This window comes from Medicago sativa, chromosome 8 (genome assembly GCF_051527215.1).
Source record: "Medicago sativa cultivar Bolivia chromosome 8, Bolivia_mono, whole genome shotgun sequence".
Lineage (NCBI taxonomy): Eukaryota > Viridiplantae > Streptophyta > Magnoliopsida > Fabales > Fabaceae > Medicago > Medicago sativa.
This window is the reverse complement of record NC_140756.1, coordinates 67,983,442-67,999,731: the sequence shown is the minus strand read 5'-3', so window position 1 is coordinate 67,999,731 and position 16,290 is coordinate 67,983,442. Positions and strand designations below refer to the sequence as shown.

General features: G+C 35.5%; 1 long non-coding RNA gene and 1 pseudogene across 1 annotated transcript; both read left to right on the top strand.

The window, feature by feature from the left end:
- The first annotated feature begins 5,922 nt into the window (after positions 1-5,922).
- Positions 5,923-12,432, top strand: LOC146900840 (uncharacterized). The gene is made up of 4 exons (XR_015021932.1): positions 5,923-7,021; positions 8,677-9,903; positions 10,443-10,550; positions 12,206-12,432. It is a non-coding gene; the product is annotated as an uncharacterized LOC146900840 (long non-coding RNA).
- A 113-nt stretch (positions 12,433-12,545) lies between these two features.
- Positions 12,546-14,816, top strand: LOC146900839 (tubby-like F-box protein 5; annotated as a pseudogene).
- Positions 14,817-16,290: the final 1,474 nt, after the last annotated feature.

Genomic DNA, 16,290 nt, shown 5'->3' with positions numbered 1-16,290 from the left:
ATGTCTTAGGATTCTTGAATGTGAAACATCTCAAGTACATTTCGAGACATTTATTAACAGTTTCTGATTGTCCATCCGTTTGAGGATGATAAGCTGTGCTCATGGACAATGTTGTGCCTTGCATTTGAAACAAATGCTGCCAGAATTTGCTGGTAAATACCTTGTCTCTATCAGAGATAATTGACTTTGGCATTCCATGTAATTTTACTACATTATTCATAAATGCCTCAGCAACAGTCCTACTTGAATAATCAGCTTTCAAGGGCATGAAATGAGCATATTTACTCAGCCTATCTACCACGACCATAATAACAGTAAAACCAAAAGATAGTGGCAATCCAGTAATAAAATCCATAGTTACATCATCCCATACCTGCTCCGGAATAGGCAATGGTTGAAGTAGCCCTGCATAAGTTGTATTAACAGATTTAGCCTGCTGGCAAGTGACACATGCTTCAATAAACTTCTGTATATGCTGCCTCATATTTGGCCAATAAAACTGGGCAGCAACTCTTGCTAAGGTTCTAGTCACCCCTGCATGCCCTCCGATTGGTGTATCATGGTATTCCTTGAGAATCTGATGAATCAAATTACTCTCCATAGGAATTACCAACCTATGTTTCCAGTACAATAACCCTTCTTTCACCGTATAATTTATGTCATCCATAGTATTGTCTAAGCACTGTTGTACTATTGTTTGCAAGTGGGAGTCATTGACAATTTCTTTCTTCAGTTGCTCTAAAAAATCATGTTCAGGTGCAGACCATGAAAGAGACATTACTCTTGACCGAGCATCAGCTGCTTGATTGTCCTTACCTGGTTTATATTCGATTTGGAAATCAAATCCAATGAATTTGTGAAGCCAAGCCTGTTGCTCAGGGGTTTGGAGAGATTGATCCAACAAGATTTTCAGACTTTTTTGATCAGTTCTCAGTATGAATTTATGTCCAAGGAGATAGTGTCTGAACTTGGCTAAGGCAGTAGTGATAGCATAGAATTCTCTGGTGTAAGCTGACTGAAGTTGCATCCTAGGTGCCATTTTTTTGGAGAAATAAGCTATGGGATGACCTCCCTGACTTAGTACAGCTCCTACCCCTGTACCAGAGGCATCTGTTTCCAACACAAACGGTTGAGAGAAATCAGGCAGCACAAGCACCGGTGCTGTAGTAATAGCTTGCTTCAATGTGTCAAAAGCTTTGGCAGTATTTTCATCCCACTTAAATGCATCTTTTTTTAACAAATTTGTTAAGGGACCAGCTATAGTAGCGTAAGATCTGATAAATCTTCTAGAGTAGCCAGTGAGTCCCAAGAATCCCCTCAATTGTTTCAAATTCGTTGGAGTAGGCCATTCCAACACAGCTATCACTTTAGTCTTGTCCATTGCTACACCAGAACCAGACACCACATGACCCAAATATTCAACTTCGGTTAACCCAAATGAGCATTTAGATAGCTTTGCATACAACACATTTTGACTTAATATCTGAAATACAATTTCCACATGTTTCAAGTGAGAATGCCAAGATGGACTGTAAACCAAAATGTCATCGAAAAAAAACCAGAACACATTTTCTCAACAGTGGTTGAAACAACTGATTCATGAGTCTTTGAAATGTAGCAGGGGCACTTGTGAGCCCAAATGGCATCACCAGCCACTCATAGTGACCTTGATGAGTTCTGAATGCTGTTTTATGTCTATCTTCAGGTTTGAGGAGAATTTGATGGTATCCAGAACGCAGATCAAGCTTTGAAAAGTATTGTGCACCATGTAATTCATCAAGTAGTTCATCCACAGTGGGCATAGGAAAACTGTCCTTGATTGTTATGGCATTCAGAGCTCTATAATCTGTGCAGCATCTCCATGTCCCATCCTTCTTCTTTACTAGAATGATTGGTGACGAAAAAGGACTCAAACTAGGCTGAATAATTCCTTCCTCTAACATATCCTGCACCATTTTTTCGATTTGTTCCTTTTGACTATGCGGATACCTATAAGGCTTCACCTTCACTGGTTGTGCTCCTTCTTTCAACAGAATCTCATGGCTCAACTCTCTGTTAGGAGGCAATCCTTTGGGTATTTGAAATATCTCTCTATAAGTATGCAACAAGGTGGCCATTTCTGGTTCAATATTCACTGGCATGCCTTCCCAGTTATCTTCTATAACAACAGGATCAATTTTTTGTATGGTGAATAACTCAGAAATTGCATTCATGTGTTGTAGCCTTCTAAAATGATTCAATTGGGACACTGCAGGTTTGTTGTCACTTTCCCCTTGCAACGTCACAAACTTGCCATCCATATAAAACTTCAATTTGGATACAGAATAATCAGCTACATGAGGCCCTAAAGAAGCCAACCACGGAGCTCCTAGTATCACATCAGATCCTGCTACAGGCAGCAAGTAAGCAGGGACTGTGATGTCTATGTCCTGCACTTTTAATGACAGCTTTCTAACCACACCTTCTGTTTTCATGTTTTGACCATTACCAACCAAGACATTGCTTTTCTCAGTAGGTTCAACAGGTAAATTGAGACAATGAACAATTCTTGGTTGAATGAAACTATCTGAACTACCTCCATCAAGTAAAATAGATACACTAATAGGACCAATGTATCCCTTGAATCGAATTACTCCCATCCCTGTTGCTCCATTCAAAGCATTAAGGGATAGATGGTGCTCTGCTACTTCTTGTGTTTCTGTGTCACTAGTCACTACTGTTTGGCTAGGTGTATTAGGAGGATCAGGGTCATCATCTAATTCAAGTAGCATCAATTGTTTGTTAGGACACTTGTGAGCAAATGAAAACTTATCATCACAAAAATAGCATAGGCCCTTCTCTCTTCTCAATTGCATCTCTGCAGGTGAAATTCTTTTAATTGCAGGGTTCTTTTGAAGGTGGCTCATAGGTCTTGTTGGTGGTGTAGGGAGTAAGGGTGGGTTGGGGGCTTTTTCAGTAGTTTGATTTTGATCGTTTCTGGTTGGATTGAAGGGGGCTCGGTGTTGGTGAGGTTGGGCTGGTGTATATGGTTTTAGTGGTTGTTTTGGATTGGAGTTAGCAGCAATTTTCTCCTCAAACAGTTTTGCTAATGACACAGCCTTAACAATAGAAATAGGAGTGTGAAGCATGACATCTCTGCGTAATTCATCTTTCAATCCACTTACAAAACAATCAATTAAAGCATCATTGCTGAGACCATAAACACGGTTAGAGAGAGCTGTAAATTCCAGATAATACTCATTAACAGATTTGTTTTGTTGCAATTTGAACAAAGATGCTCTAGGACAATCATATATAGAAGGACCGAAATCAAGTTCAAGAGCCCTAGTGAAATCATTCCAAGACTGAAATGGACGAGATCTATTCACCATTTGAAACCAAGGAACTACTTCTTGTTCTAAATGAACCGAAGCAATAATTAATCTCTCTGGATCTGGAGTATTATAGTAACCAAAAAATTGCTCAGCTTTAAAAATCCAATCCAAGACATGCTTACCATTGAATCTTGGAAACTCCAGCTTAATATGACGCACCTGAAATGGTTGAGAGCTCAAACTTGACGTCGATTGATTTCCCACCACTGCTGATTGCGTATGACCCACAAATGTTGACTGTGAACTTGCGATTGTTGCAGAAATCACACTAGAGCTTGAGCCTGAGTTCGTGTTTCCATGGGAGACGTTGTGTTGTGGTGCTTGCTGCATGAACCTCTCAAGTGTTGCAGCGAGTTGGTTGAATCTCAGATCTGAAGCTGTCTGCATCGCCTCCAATCGATCAAATCTCGCTTTGTTTTCGACGTCGGATTTCTCTTGCGCTTCCGCTTGACGACGTAACTCGGTGGTCAATTCCTTCAATCTTGTGTTGTCGGCCATGGAAAGGATGAAAGCACCAATGTTATGTGATAACAGAATAAAAATGCAATAATAATATGAATCAAGCAATTAAATGGAGTGTTGCTTGTCCACTGATTTCATTCAATTCACTTAACAAAAAAATACTGGAAATGGCTAACTAGCCAGTACTATGAACAGAAAGATAAGGTAGAATAGAGAGAATAAGGAAAGAGAGAGAAAGTGATATCACACAAAATGCCCACCACATTCATTCTACTACCACTACTTTAATATCCCTTCATTTACTAGCAAACTGGGACCACATTGGATGATTCCCTTTGATCCTGTAGCTACGTCTCAATCCCTTCTTATTTGCCATGTCATCATTTGTAGCACTTTTATCAATTGGGCATTCCACACTCATAACATACTCCCTCTGGTTTTATTTATAAGAGAAATTTTGGTCAACAAAAGTTAATGTATCTAGTTAAAAAATTGGACCGAATACATCCACTTTTGTTGACCCAAATTTCTCCTATAAATAGGACCGGAGGGAGTACATATTTACTAATGTTCTTTGCTGATGAAGCTTTTGATCAGCTTAAATACTGAATTGTAAGTTGTTAATGTTCATGCGTATGAATGTTAACTATATACAATTCTTTTAGAAAGAGCAGGAGATAACTACTATATTACATTCTTTACACAAGCAACACTTGTTTTTATGGGCTCAACTTGTGCTCATGGTGGAGCTTGTTCTGTTAACTGAAGTTTTCTTTTTAAATTTTATTACACATTATTTGTTTCTTTATTTCTTTGATTTAGTAAAAAATTGAATGTTATCAGCAGAACTTGCTTCTATTTCTTGGAATCCTTGTGAGAAAATCTAGTAACATGTATGTAATTTGTCAGTTATTGTGACCTTGAGACGGTAAGAACCTTCAGGTAAGCATGCATCGGTTAATTTCTTGCTACTCAAGTTAAATATGTTTTTAATCCTTATAAAATCATGTTCTATTTAAATTTAGTCTCTCAAAAAAAATTAATTCGCTTTTAGTCCTTATTTGAATTTTATAGGGACCATCTTGAGAACTAAAAGTATTGGAATTCCAGTATTTTGGGTCAGCCCACAAGAAACAGTTCAAAATAACTTCACATTTTCATTATACATTTTAATTCCAATATCTACAACTGTCATTTTGTCATAGAATATGAAGACACAAGTTGATAATCTTTGACTTTTTTTGAATGACACTTACAACTTACAAGTATACTGATGGATTTTGCATTGCCTTTCATTTTGAATGTTGCTCAAGGATACAAATAAGAAGGAAAATATATTGAATTTATCTTAAAGATATTCCACTTAATAACTAATTATAAACTGATTTCGAACTTGAAAGTTAGTCGAGGTATCAGCTAATAACTCTCAACTATGATTCCCTCTTCTTCAAGCGATTACAGCGAGGAACGAACTTTACCCCTCGACTATGGATTCCTTAACTACTCCAAAGAGTGTTAAGAATAGTGTGTTGGATGTTTTTGAACTATTGAACTAAGAAATGCATAAATTGAAAAGTAAAGAAGAACGATAAAGTGATAGAATGCGCAAAAAACTTGCTTGACTGATTGTGTATGTTTAAAAATTTACGAAGTCAAATATTTATAGACAATCATTAGTCCTACAGTTAAAAACAAAGTGACCTACTGAATTTAGCATTGCTCGGCTATTTACGCGGGTAATGCTTGAATTTTCCCATTGTTGGGGATACATGAAGCTTCACATTTGGCTTGATCTTCCCAGTTCTGTGACATTTCTCGTTTCCTTCATAATATGGTTATGTGCTTATAGTTTCTTTGATTGGTGGTGTTGTAAACATATAACACGAGTACAATGCTCAATTGTCAAGTTCCACGATGTTTTGACTAATTCCAACATCCCACGAGTTTCAAAACCTCAATAGACTCGAGAAAGGTTCGACTAACTCGTGTTCGTCTGTGTTTTCATTTGCTTAACCTTCAATCGGCTGAGGGGAATTCGTCTTACCCTTAAATCGTTTGTCTACGGATTGGGGCTAGCATTTTTGTAATATCCCTCCATAAGATTTTTTTAGCAAGGGGCAGAATTGTAATTTTGCCACTCAAGATTATTTAAGTGGAAAAATCCACAATTTTCTATAATCTTCCACACACTTCCCTCACAAAAAAAAAAAAAAAACTTAAAAATATCTTCCTCTTTACTCAAAAAAAAAACTCTCTCGGTCTTCCCCTCCCTTACTACCACTTTACCAAATTTTCCACCAATCCCACATACAATTATATAAATGTGATCTTAGGAACCATTAAAGCATGATGCTAAACTAGTTTCTTCCCCTCTCCTCTGTTGTCCGCTCCATTTTCCCCTTTCTCTCAAAATTGGATTTTGTTCAAATCAAGTTCATGAGAGGCATGCAAGTATGGAATCCTAATGGTGTTTGGTTGTGATTGGTATTTTGAAGCAAGAAGAGGAGATAGAGCAGAGGGCGGTAGCTTTGTTTATTGGTGAGTTCATTAGATTTTAGACCTCCAATTTGAGTAGTTGAATTTTCACAATGGTGGTATTATTATGAATTATGTGCTGTCTCTAATGTATTATGTAATGGTGGGTTGAAATTAATTATGGCTGAACCATGACTGAATTTTATGGATAGATTGTTAGAAAATTGTATTGGATAGATTGTGAATTATGGGTCGAAAATCTTGCTGTGTAGCCTGAAAGATAATAATTGTTAGAGATTTAGATTCAACATTCAATTCCCTTCGATTTGGACATAAATTTTGTATGATTCGGACAACAAACGAACTCGGAAAGTGCATTTAAAGTTTGTAAAATCCTGCTGGAATCTGGTTACGGGTTTTGAGACAGGGCTCCACTAAAACAGTAATAACTTGCTCTCCGTAACCTGGAATCAAGTGATTTTTAATGCTATGGTTAGCTAACGAAATTACGGACGTTTTAGTACCAGTTTCACTAATTTCGGTTCAGTATTGAGGTCTGGAGACAATTTTGAAGTATGGGGTCTGATGTGGATTTTGTGCAGAATATGGGTTTAATTGTGTTAGCTCACCGGGCGAGCATGAAGCCTCGCATAGCGGGGAGATGCAGAAGTGGATATTGAAGTGAACTCAGCATAATGTTCGATTTAGAGGTGAGTTCCTTTAGCTTAGAACCCACCTTTGGGGATCAATTATGATTATGTTAGATTATTGAGATAATATGAATAAATAGACCATTTTTATGATTATTGGCCGACTGTGCAAGCATGACTATCATGCCATATGATTGGTACATTTGAAACATAATAAAAATGAGATAGTAGAATGATTATTTCTGAATTAGGTTTGGGGTATTTTGATGATGAGTATGAACATTTGAATTAGAGATTGAAATTGATGAATTAAGATGTTGGGCAAATTAATAATGAATTTAAAGAACTCACACATGAGTCTATATAGCTGAGGAAATAGTGCAGTCATATGCATATTATATGTTTGATGTTTCGATTGTTAGAGAATTAAAGTTATTAATTTATTGGTATGTTAATGGTTGATATTAGTATGTGCTATAAAGTAAATTAAATTTGTTGTACCGAAACTAACTGTGATTGAAGTGGTCTGATGAATAAATGCTAGGTAAGTTAAACTTAGAAAGTTATTGATGTCCTAATTGCATATGAAATGATTTGAGAGAAAATTTGAAATGCACCCTATGAGTAATATGCTCACATTGAATTATAGAAAATCACAGAAAAATGGAATGAGGAGAAAAATTGAAATGAGTAACATGCTCATAGAAAAAGAAAGAAAGAAAATATGAAAAATCCGTTTGCTACAACGAGAGACAATGTAGCCTATGACGTACGGGTCATAGTAATCCGTTTGCTACAACGAGAGATAATGTAGCCTATGACGTACGGGTCATAGCCTATGACGTACGGGTCATAGTAATCCGTTTGCTACAACGAGAGACAATGTAGCCTATGACGTACGGGTCATAGTAATCCGTTTGCTACAACGAGAGATAATGTAGCCTATGACGTACGGGTCATAGTAATCCGTTTGCTACAACGAGAGACAATGTAGCCTATGACGTACGGGTCATAGTAATCCGTTCGCCACAACGAAGAGATAATGTGGTATATTTCCGTTCGCCACAACGAAGAGATAATGTGGTTTATGTACAAATAATGAAAAGAGATAAATGATGACATAGTTTATATTGAATGGTACAAATGAGAAAATATTTTATACTGATGAGATAATTTATATTGAGTTGTATAAATGAGAAAATAATTTATATACTTTATTGATAGTAAATTCACATCATGAGATGAGATGATAAAGTATACGAGAATGTGTTAAATTTCAGTAGCTTTGTTATTTAGAGAAGTGTATCGATATGAAAATTATGTTTGGAATGAATTAGCTACGAAGCAATATTTTGTGGGCATTTTACTAATCGTTGGAAATGAGGAATTTTAGTAATGGAACTCCGGCTTAGTTAGCCGAAACTAGTTGTTATCAGAATACGATAGATTGGGTATATGTTTATGATTATTGTTATGTTTATGATTAAAGTTATGAGTATGACTATATTTATTATATGATCAAAATAGTATTTCAGACAGCGATTCTAGTTATCCCCTAATCGCTCAGTGATGCATAATGAAATCGTATAAACCCGAAATGGGTTAAGTTTAGAAACAGATGGCGATCCTAGGTTCCCCGAGGTTGCCTATAGCCTAGGATAGGTGGAACTCACTGAGACATCTTGTCTCACCCCAATCCCTTTTATTTATTTCAGATATACAAGTTATTATACGACAGGATGGTTGTTGATGAAGAAGCAGAAGTAGCTGGACAATATAAAGTACAAGTCGGTGGTACTATTTCTGAATTAACAGGTGAGAAATTCTAAGATTTGGTCAGAGTTTTTATTTATTGAAATTTTAATGTACCCGATGCCGAGTTTAACACTCATGCTAGATATCCTAGGTAATTTTCTAGTAGGGGTGTTTCAATTTGGTATCAGAGCAGGTCGATTCAGATTGTGCCTTGGGTTATTAGAATTCAATAAAAGAAGTAGGGACCATTGTGTTCCGGATGTTTATTCTAAATACCATATCTAGCTGAGCCTGATCAACTCAGACTAGTATATGACAGTTAGAACAAATGTCTGAGAGCTAAATGGAACATGGGAGAAATGAAGTACACGAAGAAGAAAAGTCTGGAAGTATACAATGAATTTTGTTAAGGAAGTATTTAACGCCACAAGTGGCTGGTGATTTATGAAGATGGATTTTTTTTCAAGATGGGATATAAATTGTTATGGGTAAGACGGAGTACTTTAATATTATTGAACGTTACTTCGTATGTGGATACAAGAAAAGTAAGAAATTTAGGAATGAATGAAACCTTAACAGAAGATACAGTATAAGGAGTATGATGTAAGATATGAAGAAATAATTCAGAGTGCGAACTTAAGGGTGCATGATTAGCAAAAGGAATTATTTATGCTTATTAGCAAGTAAATCCTTAAAAATTTCGAGGACGAAATTTTCTTAAGGGGGTAGAATGTAATATCCCTCCATAAGATTTTTTTAGCAAGGGGCAGAATTGTAATTTTGCCACTCAAGATTATTTAAGTGGAAAAATCCACAATTTTCTATAATCTTCCACACACTTCCCTCACAAAAAAAAAAAAAAAACTTAAAAATATCTTCCTCTTTACTCAAAAAAAAAACTCTCTCGGTCTTCCCCTCCCTTACTACCACTTTACCAAATTTTCCACCAATCCCACATACAATTATATAAATGTGATCTTAGGAACCATTAAAGCATGATGCTAAACTAGTTTCTTCCCCTCTCCTCTGTTGTCCGCTCCATTTTCCCCTTTCTCTCAAAATTGGATTTTGTTCAAATCAAGTTCATGAGAGGCATGCAAGTATGGAATCCTAATGGTGTTTGGTTGTGATTGGTATTTTGAAGCAAGAAGAGGAGATAGAGCAGAGGGCGGTAGCTTTGTTTATTGGTGAGTTCATTAGATTTTAGACCTCCAATTTGAGTAGTTGAATTTTCACAATGGTGGTATTATTATGAATTATGTGCTGTCTCTAATGTATTATGTAATGGTGGGTTGAAATTAATTATGGCTGAACCATGACTGAATTTTATGGATAGATTGTTAGAAAATTGTATTGGATAGATTGTGAATTATGGGTCGAAAATCTTGCTGTGTAGCCTGAAAGATAATAATTGTTAGAGATTTAGATTCAACATTCAATTCCCTTCGATTTGGACATAAATTTTGTATGATTCGGACAACAAACGAACTCGGAAAGTGCATTTAAAGTTTGTAAAATCCTGCTGGAATCTGGTTACGGGTTTTGAGACAGGGCTCCACTAAAACAGTAATAACTTGCTCTCCGTAACCTGGAATCAAGTGATTTTTAATGCTATGGTTAGCTAACGAAATTACGGACGTTTTAGTACCAGTTTCACTAATTTCGGTTCAGTATTGAGGTCTGGAGACAATTTTGAAGTATGGGGTCTGATGTGGATTTTGTGCAGAATATGGGTTTAATTGTGTTAGCTCACCGGGCGAGCATGAAGCCTCGCATAGCGGGGAGATGCAGAAGTGGATATTGAAGTGAACTCAGCATAATGTTCGATTTAGAGGTGAGTTCCTTTAGCTTAGAACCCACCTTTGGGGATCAATTATGATTATGTTAGATTATTGAGATAATATGAATAAATAGACCATTTTTATGATTATTGGCCGACTGTGCAAGCATGACTATCATGCCATATGATTGGTACATTTGAAACATAATAAAAATGAGATAGTAGAATGATTATTTCTGAATTAGGTTTGGGGTATTTTGATGATGAGTATGAACATTTGAATTAGAGATTGAAATTGATGAATTAAGATGTTGGGCAAATTAATAATGAATTTAAAGAACTCACACATGAGTCTATATAGCTGAGGAAATAGTGCAGTCATATGCATATTATATGTTTGATGTTTCGATTGTTAGAGAATTAAAGTTATTAATTTATTGGTATGTTAATGGTTGATATTAGTATGTGCTATAAAGTAAATTAAATTTGTTGTACCGAAACTAACTGTGATTGAAGTGGTCTGATGAATAAATGCTAGGTAAGTTAAACTTAGAAAGTTATTGATGTCCTAATTGCATATGAAATGATTTGAGAGAAAATTTGAAATGCACCCTATGAGTAATATGCTCACATTGAATTATAGAAAATCACAGAAAAATGGAATGAGGAGAAAAATTGAAATGAGTAACATGCTCATAGAAAAAGAAAGAAAGAAAATATGAAAAATCCGTTTGCTACAACGAGAGACAATGTAGCCTATGACGTACGGGTCATAGTAATCCGTTTGCTACAACGAGAGATAATGTAGCCTATGACGTACGGGTCATAGCCTATGACGTACGGGTCATAGTAATCCGTTTGCTACAACGAGAGACAATGTAGCCTATGACGTACGGGTCATAGTAATCCGTTTGCTACAACGAGAGATAATGTAGCCTATGACGTACGGGTCATAGTAATCCGTTTGCTACAACGAGAGACAATGTAGCCTATGACGTACGGGTCATAGTAATCCGTTCGCCACAACGAAGAGATAATGTGGTATATTTCCGTTCGCCACAACGAAGAGATAATGTGGTTTATGTACAAATAATGAAAAGAGATAAATGATGACATAGTTTATATTGAATGGTACAAATGAGAAAATATTTTATACTGATGAGATAATTTATATTGAGTTGTATAAATGAGAAAATAATTTATATACTTTATTGATAGTAAATTCACATCATGAGATGAGATGATAAAGTATACGAGAATGTGTTAAATTTCAGTAGCTTTGTTATTTAGAGAAGTGTATCGATATGAAAATTATGTTTGGAATGAATTAGCTACGAAGCAATATTTTGTGGGCATTTTACTAATCGTTGGAAATGAGGAATTTTAGTAATGGAACTCCGGCTTAGTTAGCCGAAACTAGTTGTTATCAGAATACGATAGATTGGGTATATGTTTATGATTATTGTTATGTTTATGATTAAAGTTATGAGTATGACTATATTTATTATATGATCAAAATAGTATTTCAGACAGCGATTCTAGTTATCCCCTAATCGCTCAGTGATGCATAATGAAATCGTATAAACCCGAAATGGGTTAAGTTTAGAAACAGATGGCGATCCTAGGTTCCCCGAGGTTGCCTATAGCCTAGGATAGGTGGAACTCACTGAGACATCTTGTCTCACCCCAATCCCTTTTATTTATTTCAGATATACAAGTTATTATACGACAGGATGGTTGTTGATGAAGAAGCAGAAGTAGCTGGACAATATAAAGTACAAGTCGGTGGTACTATTTCTGAATTAACAGGTGAGAAATTCTAAGATTTGGTCAGAGTTTTTATTTATTGAAATTTTAATGTACCCGATGCCGAGTTTAACACTCATGCTAGATATCCTAGGTAATTTTCTAGTAGGGGTGTTTCAATTTTGCTATTTATTTTTACGTGAAAACATAAAAAATGAATTTCATTAATCCAACAATTGATTCTTATCATAACATCTTAATAATCAACAAAGTCATGGACCTTTTTGATATGTTCATAAAGTCATGGACGTATTTGAGAGAGATCTACAAAGTCAGGGACTAATTTGGTTGTTTACTCGTTCGGATATTTATGCCCCTTTTTATCGAATATCACATTTTTAAGTAAACTTTCTAATACATAAATAAAACACACAATGTGTGTGGGTCAAATGAGACGGGTCGTAATTAACTTCGGATTGACTTTTTTTGTCTGTAAACCCCGATTGGGTCGTAACTTCCGATTGACTTTTATTTCAAAAATGTGAGCAATTTTGAGGAGCCTATTGTGCAACCATCCAAACCTAGTAACATAATTGGGCTAGCCGAGGCGTGTTCCAAAGCAGCCTGCCTGCACATTTAGTTATTAATTACTAATTTTAGGAACTGTCTCATATGCTAAGTGTTAGGAGGAAGCAGTTTGAAATTATTATTATTAGTGGCACTTAACGTGGAATGATGGTTAAAACAAGTTATTCATCCAACAAAAAAAGAAAATCTAATCTTCCCCGAGATCCCTTCCTTACTCTAGTTGGGAAATAAATCAGAACTGCTAATTAATCACAAATCATTTCATTGTCACAAGTTAGTTTTTTCTTTTCTATTTCCATCAAGATTGTGTGTGTTTGTAATGTTAATCTTACATTGCAAAATGTGATAGTATTTTTTAAGGATGCCAAGTTAATTACAACATGGAGTGTATTTAGTGCAGCATTTTAATTTCGTAGGCATTATCTTGATTTTATAAACCTTGCTAATATCCTAGTTTTTTTTTTTTTTTACAATTACCTTGATAACATTCATGAGTTATTATTGTGAAGATGAGTGGGTATTATATAATCAAATGGTAGTTAAATTTTGGGGGATTTGGCTTAAGTAAAAGAATCAAATAAACTTTATAAGGCAATACACTCTATACATGTACATATGTAAATACTAATCACTGATGAATAACTACTAACTTTACAGTCCAAACTCTAAAATGAGTTGCTCACTTTAGAGGAGCCACATTCAAATTTGTTTCCAGTTGTTGACTTGACACTAGATAATTTTGTTGATGTTTCCAATGTATTTAGTCTAGAACAATTTCTGAGAGAAAAGCATCTGTTATGAGGAACTAAATATATTTGTTTGGTTGTCACAAGTTTATGCCTTTGTATTTTTGTTTAGCTCAGAAATTTAGACGCGTGCATTTGGATCAGTGTAATTTTGTGCTGCAACGGAGTGTGGAGAAATGTCATTGAAAAGCATAGTCCACGAACTCAAGGGGATTAAAAATGGAATGTCAAAGTGGAGTGCTGAGAGCAAGCATTGGCTTTGTCGCCCGTCAAAGTCACACATTGTTCTGGATGTAACTCCAATTGAACCTATTCAACAGGGACAATGGGCAACTCTACCACCCGAATTGCTTTTAGACATAATTCGAAGGGTGAGACATCTTGGCCTGTGCGTGCTGTTGTTGTCTTTTGTGTTTCGGTATGTAAATCATGGAGGTCGGTCACTAAAGAGACTATTACGCCAACTCAGCAATGTGGAAGGATCACATTTCCTATTTCACTGATGCAGGTAATACATTCTTCACCCATTTTCGGGTCAAATTTTATTTTCCCTCAGGTTTTTTATGTTGTCTTCCCTTTATGTGTATAAATAGCCCGTTCCCTCTAATCATCCGATACAATGCTATATCAGAAGGAACAAAATAACTTCTACATTCCTGCTGTACTTAGATTTGGTGCAATGTAAGTATTTAATTTTAGTAACATTCCATCCCTTATAAGCTTCACAACTTGATATTTATACATATGACAGGTCAAATTTCTAGAGCACCAAGTTCACTATATACGACAGTCAACCTCCAGTATTTGATGAAACTTTTTCTCCGTCACCTGCACTGAAGGGAAAACATCCAATGTAAGATTCATACTTTGCAAGCCTATCAAGGCTACACGGACTGAGCCAAGGCCAGATCGATACCTTTATACTAAAAAACAAGGCTCTTCGATGGGATGAACAGCACAATGGTTGGTGCCCTGATGTCATGGGGCGTGTTAAAGTGACATCTGTGAAAAACCTTGACCTTGTAGCCATTGTTTATCGATCTTGTAATTTTTCTCGTGCAGATCGAAAATGGCCACTCTCGCAGTTACTAAGGGCTGGTAGAAAAGATGTATTCACCATGGACTACACTTATCCACTCTCTGCCTTCCTAGCCTTTGCCATCTGATTGATGTCAAATGTAATGTGATCATCATCTGCTGATTTGTTGCATATAAAAATAAAGACATAGTCACATAATTCGCTACACTTTTAATTTGCAAAACACCACGACCATAAGTTCGCTCAAAATAAAAATTATAAAACATTAGAAACCGACTTACTATGCAATTTCCGCTATTTTTGTCCGTATAAGTGCAAAGCTTCACCTTATACACTTCCTATGAGGGACTCTTTATTAGTATAATTTATTATTTTGAAAGCTTAAACTGAAGTGTGTGGCAACACTCAATGTAGCATTTTCCTATTATTAATTATTACATGACAAAATTGAAGTTGTAGAATGATAATTAAATGAAAATGAGAAGTTATTTTGGACTGTTTCATGTGAACAAATGAATCTACAAGCTAGAAAAGACACTAGTCCTAAAAATCACATAAAAATGTATCCTTTATGACCATGATACCACTTCAGTTCCTCAAAATCCTATAAACAAAAACAATAATGATCCCATACTTTTATGTGTGCTGTGTCAAGTTCTTAACAACTTTTTTTTTTTTTGTATCTTCGTATGTCGAGATTTTGTTATATATTTATTTTTTCTCTTTATCTATTTTTTTTTTAATATAGGAAGCACTTGATAACACTTGAAGATGTTACAAAATTAATCACAAGCACTCCATTACAAATCTTTTTTTTTGTAATAATTGTCCAAAACAGAAGAACCAGTACTTTTTTTTTTAAGAGCGAAGAGACAATATTTTGAAATACTATTTGAGTTGCTTATATTGGTTCCAAGGTATTGTGACAAAATTGTGTCTAAAGAAAGATTCATGAACACAATAACACAAAATTTATTAAAGACAATTCTGTAAAACAACTTATAACATCTCTTTTCCATACAAAGTCAATTACATTTCTTAATACGTGTGAAATGCCGAAACGTTGTATAATGGGACGGAGAGAGTATTGTATTGATGTACTCTAAAAAAAATTATATCAAGAACACTACAATTTACCCACAAAAAAAGTCTTCACGAATTTCAACCAGCATAGACAACATCTTCAAGAATAAACTAGAAGTTTTGGACCAAAAAAAAAAAAATAGAGAATAAACTAGAAGCAGTGTCTAGTGAAAATTTGAAACCACAGCAAATAAGATCATTCAAGGTGCTCATGTAAACCATCATTTCTTTGCAACCTCCACATATTTTCCCTTCTAGTTTGTATCCTTGAGGCAATGCAAAATACTCAAAACCCCCTCGAATTTATTGCAACATTACGCCTGATCACGTAATTAAATATATTGGGAGACAGGACCCGATTGGCTTATTTTGCTACAAAACCCGCTCGAATTTATTGTAGAGGTTAAGCAATCTACGAGGCGCATAGAGGCTGCTTCTAGTAGCATAATTGGGCCGGCCCAGCCAATAGGCCCAAACCTGCACATTTAGTCAAAATAAATAACGAGAAACAGTCTCAGCCAGAGCTAAATTTTAGGAATCAGTTACGTGGTACTGAATTTGGAATGATGGTTACTTCACATGGTGCTTTAAT